The following is a 6,003-nucleotide window of genomic DNA, read 5'->3' on the forward strand; positions in this document are numbered from 1 at the left end:
TTGCATTTATGTGCTTAAACGTGCACATCTTCGTTGAACATTTTACCTATATTACATATTGCTAACATACTTTGTGCACCTGTTTTGTGGTGGATCAGAGCTATGCTAAAATATGGAGTTCGATTCTTCGCAAAGGACAGAGTGCAGATAGCCCATTGAGTAGCTTTGAAGTCAAAAAACAATAATTATTTGTACCCTGTCTACTATATACTAAAAATACTTGAAATCATTCACCATAACCATTTTTCCTTTCACAACAACTTACGCAGTTGTATAAACTAAACGAAGTGTTTCATAGTGCCATATGTCTTGGGTTTAAGGATAAATATCTGTCTTTCTTATCTTCAAAAAATGTAATTTTTAACGAGTTTGCTGAACTACATTGTCGACAGTTTATATATCTTGCTCTTTTTTAAATTCACTGCTCACTAATTGCACTAAATTTTGTTCCTGGATAGTATATGTTATTTCTTAATTGCTTCTGGTCATTATTCCCTTCAAACTTTGCTTTTGTGACCTAGATAATGAACTTTAGAAATTAACCTATTTTCTATGTAAAAACGGGCACATTTGCACATTTTCATTTACATAACGTCTGAATAAAACAACATATGAATCAAGATTTACATGTATTTTTACTAAAGTTATACAGAAATGTTTAGAAGTGACTAGGTTTTCGAGATTTGCGACTGTAATGTAAATCACTTTCACATATCAGCCCCAAATATAGTCTCCCATCTTGTTTTCGTTATACGCTCCCATTTCATGAAAGCAAAGGTCTTTTCCATTTACTTTATGCATAAGCAATTGGGAAATAACACTTTCTGCCCAGGAACAAGAAAAAGTAAACAATTATGTTACATAGTGTAATCGGTGCATGATATTTGCGTCTTCAAGTTTGTATACTATTTCTAACTAAAACAGCTTATGTCATAAATTTGAAACATGGCTAAGACATTAACGAACTAATTTTAACGTGTTCAAAAGTAAATGGTACTACAAAAAAGTGATTTTTCTTATTTGTAGAAAAATGTTCTAATTTTCTTATTAGTTAGAAAATAATATGTATATATTCTCAATTATTTTAAAATATATTTTAACGATTATGTATGTATCTGGTTTCTCAAAGCCACATCGGTTTATCTGCTGAGTCCACCGAGAGGAATCGAATCCCTGATTTTAGAGCTGTAAATCCGTAGACTTACAGCTATACCAGCGGAGGATACGATTATCTAAAAATGTCGGGAAATAAACTGATCATCTTGGAGTGCAGTGAAACTTTTCTTAGTAATACTACAAACACGTAATTTCTAAGATCTCTTTTGACGTTTCCATTATGTGACATTCTCGAAACTAATTCATTGAGCCTAACTAGATTATTCTGACAGTAAATTATGTTACGTGATATTACATAAACCATTTTGACATATCTTGTTTATCTAATCTAATCTAACCTAATCTCGGGTTAATATGGGAGTTGTTGAATTTCCCAAACAGTTAATACAAGGGAAATACTTTACAGCTGTATACAGAAGCCTACACTGTGTGAGGTACTGTTTACAAGTTATATGAATAAGCATTAGTGTCTTGTGTAGTAACTATTGACCTGATATGTGTACGTGTTACATTCATCGAAAGTTGCTCGGTCGGGGTGATTTCTGGCCTTTCATTGGTCGCTAGGCATTGCTAGGGAGGATTACGTAATGTTTCACGTATATTTGTAAAAGCGTCTTTTGAGAAAGGTATTCAATTATCGGGTTTGTACAGAAAACAAAAACTGATTTTTGGCTTGTAAGAGAATTTATATTCCACTGTTTCTTTAATGTTAGTTTTATTAACAATACTGACTAAAATTTTAATTCATAAGTTACACTTATTTTTATTGTTTTCATTTATTTATCGTGTACGTTTGTAATTAAAAGAACTATATTCCATTGTTAGTTTAACGTATGGATCTAGAACTAACCCAAATCTACTAAACTCGCTTAATCTCGTAAGATATTATTAAGATTATATCGAAAAATAACCATGAGAACGAGGATACTCAACTGATGAATCAGTATATTTTAATTATCATACTTTTTGTATTTTGTTTATGCCATTGCTTACACCAAGTTAGACCTGGTAGCTACATCACAAGCTGTACCGTAATTGTAGCGTGGAATACAATCAGAAGTTATTACCAAACATCGATATTTTCTCATCAAAAAACAATAAAATAAATGTAATGATTTACAAAGTTGATGAGACTTTACTGGAAAGTAAGACCAGAACATGTAGTATATTACCAATTAGTTTTGTTATTTATTTCTTCTTTCATACAGAAATAGAAAGTAGTAACAAGGTTATCAAAATTGTTGTTGCTCTTTCTGAAAAAATTATTTTAAAAGTAAAATGAAATAAATGAACAGAAAGCGTAACAGCACAAAAGCATATAAACAATCCCTTGTCAACAATAAACCTGTGACGGATTTACTGATGCATACTTAGTTTAATATCGATGTTTGTTTTAGTTACATATATATTTATAAATGCATGTAACTTATACAGTTAAATGTGTATTGCGAAATTCTCGCCTATTCACTAATTTTGTAGAAGATTCTCCACGGTAAGAATCAGTATTGTTGCTTTAAGTGATATGTTTATAAAACTCTCCTCTGAAGCTTATAATAAAAGGTAATCAATATAAGGCGGAGAGACAGTTTTGTATTGTTGGATTACTACAGTTAGTACACTATGAACCTTAAAAGCTATAACTGTGATAAATGTCTAACAATCTGGAAACTACAGATTTTTGACCAGGAACGTTTATAGATTTCGAACATTATAAACTATTTAACTACAGAGAATTAACTTCGGACGTTAGTATTGCTACGAAGACATAAGCATCTTTGTTGGTGAAAATTCAGCTTGTAAAGAGCGTGAGACAAGCCAAGAATAGAGTTAAGTGAAGTTTAGTGATACCAATTCGAAACTAATTCGCTCATTGTGAACCGTTGATAAAATATTCAGTTCCAGATCAAATAAAGAACTCAATATCATTTGTCATTGTTTTAAATTTTGTATATAAATCATTATTTATAATAACTATTTGTAATAGCCTTTATTATAAACTGTATTATTGATTCTTTAATAAAATATATTTATGTTAAGAAAGAAAACTGGGTGTATTAATCTTGTTGACAAATTTCACAAATTTGATACATACCAACATTCAATTAACTTCTTGATACAAATTTAAATTTCAGGCTATTTTAAATTGTAATACGTAACAGATCTATGATTAATGAGGAAAATGAGTATCGTACCAATAAAAAAGTTATTACGCCTCGTGATCTACAAACTATCTAGAAACCTTAAAACCAGATTAAGTTATGTACTTAGAACAAAACTGGTAAATAACCTGAAAATCTTACGTTTCTACTTATAAAAATTGGAATTCATTGATTTACTAGTTTGGTATCTTCACTGTTAAAGATATTTTCGGCAGTAATCGCAATAATATACCATAAAATTTAGCCAGTTTAGGATATCTACATCAGTTTTAACTATAGATATTAAGCTAACAATGCAAAACGATCTTAATAATAAAAATTATAAAACTAAACTAGAAATCACAATAAAAAGCAATTATATTTGATAAACTTATAAATGTATAGAATAAAAATTTATAGCTTAGAATCAGCTGTTTTTATGTTAACCCTAGGTATCTTTACTCGGAAGCTTCGGTTTGGTTTGAATTTCACGCGAAGCTACTCGAGGGCTATCTGCGCTAGTCGTCCCTAATTTATCAGTGTAAGACTAGAGGAAGGTAGCTAGTTATCACCACCTACCGTCAACTATAGTTAAGTTGACAGGGCAAAAATTCATAGCTTCGTTTGCTCCTAGTGTATTATTGCATGCTAATTAGTAGTTGTGAAAACTAGGTCAAGAAATTTTATGTTTCACGACATCACTGATAAGAAAACTCACAAATTAGATTATTTCACATCTGTGCCATCTTAATCAATACAAGTGTCAAGAGTGCTTTTCCCAATATCTCCTGGTAGGTCAGCATTAAATTTCCGGACATACAATGCAAAAATCCAAAATTCTTTGTTTACAAAGAACACGAGAAACAGTATAATTGTCAATAACTGGATTGATATATGACATGAAATGGAACTGGATTAGTTGTAAATCGCTCTTAGAATGCATCCATTGCCCTAAAGTGCGATTATTATCACTTTGGGACAACGGTGTGCGAAACACAAAACTTCAGACCTACAGTTCAGACGTTAACCACTGAACCGTACATATAAAAACTGCACTCTTGAATTTAAGAGTTAGAGTTATTGGTATTTAGAAATAGCCATGCCATTCAAGTCGTATAGAATGGAATGGGTCCTTGCTCTTACCAAAGAGATTAATGGTACCAAATACAATCAAATTAAATCCAGTGTTTTGTAGTGGATTAGAATCGTAACCATCAACAGATAGTTATAAGTATTATTGAGTATATGCAATTCCATGCAAAAAGAAAACAAAACAAAACACATTAACCTCACATAAGAGAATATAATGCTATTTTAATGCTCATAATATCATATCTATTTCTAACGTTCACAGAATAAGTTTTTTATTGAGCAGTTACATTTCTTAAATGTTTTTATTTGTGGTTGAGCAAAAACCTTCGTATTCCCCCCGCTAAAACAGCTGCAAGTCTTCGGATTTACAACACTTAAATCAGGAGTTCGGTTCCTCTCGGTGGATACAGCAGATAGCCCGATGTAGCTTTGCTATAATAAAAAATAAAACACAAACTTCAAAATGTACCATCCCGATGGTCCAGCGGCAGAATTTATGGTGGTAACGCTAAAAGCAAATAAACAGGTTTAAATACCCGTGGTGAACACAACACAGACATCCAACAGTGCAGGTTTATGTTTAACTATCAACAAACAGTCTAAATTTCACTGGAGAATTAACCACCAAAGCTTTAGTAATAAAATACGCAGCGAGTAATTTGCCAGCATTGAAAAACCTAGTACAGATAAGATTTAATAATTTACATTCGTGGAATTTCCCGAGTAATTGTTTAAACCTGTGTTTCGCTGGTCAATGAAAGCGTTAGATTGGAATGTAGCTGCAGTTGCGCTGAAAACATTTGATCGCTTTAAGATAAACAGGCCACATAGAATCCAGTGAATGATTAAGCCGTGCATTAAATAATTAAGTCCAATATTAATTGTTAAAATACTTGCAACAGATTTTAAAACTTTATTATTGAACTTAACATGCAGGTCTTCTACGATTAAACAAGTTGTAGTGTATACTTGTTTAAGAGGCAAAAAAACTATTTATATGTAAAAATGTTCAAACTAATGGCACGTTTCTTTATAATAGCCCATTTTCAGCTTTAATTGTTTCAACTACAATCCAGTCAATGTACTCGATGCTATTTCTTCCTTTAAAACAAAAAATGGCTGAAGTTAAACACATCAAAATTGTTCATCTTTACCAATTTTGAGATAAACAATGTGACAAGCCATCCAGAACTCTTAAACACTGAATATTTTCCCAGAACATGCTAAGAAATGTGAATAGTTTTTGTTCTTCCTTCGACAGTCATGGTTGAGCAACCATCTACTTGAAAACTTCGTATGAACGTGATTTACATTCTAAAAGTTCTTTATCCTGGAAATTTCTTACGCAACGATCACAGTTTAAATTCATGCTTTTCATATTGTTTTTTTGTTCTCTTCTTTGTACATTTCAGTACATTTTCTTCGCTCTTGAGAACCACTAGACTCAACTTGTTGCACGTTTCCTATTACAACGTACCATAAAATAGATCGTGCCATGTACTTTCTTCCTCACGAAAATCGTGGTAAACTCTCAAACTATTGAAGTGTGAAATGAAAGTTAATGTTAATTCTTATTGGTGTGTTTTCTGTTAGAACTAATGGCTCAAGTTTGGAACTTTTGTTTATCGATGTTAAATAAAATATTGCTTCATTACAA

The sequence above is a fragment of the Tachypleus tridentatus genome, chromosome 13, assembly GCF_004210375.1.
Source record: "Tachypleus tridentatus isolate NWPU-2018 chromosome 13, ASM421037v1, whole genome shotgun sequence".
In the NCBI taxonomy this organism is placed as follows: domain Eukaryota; kingdom Metazoa; phylum Arthropoda; class Merostomata; order Xiphosura; family Limulidae; genus Tachypleus; species Tachypleus tridentatus.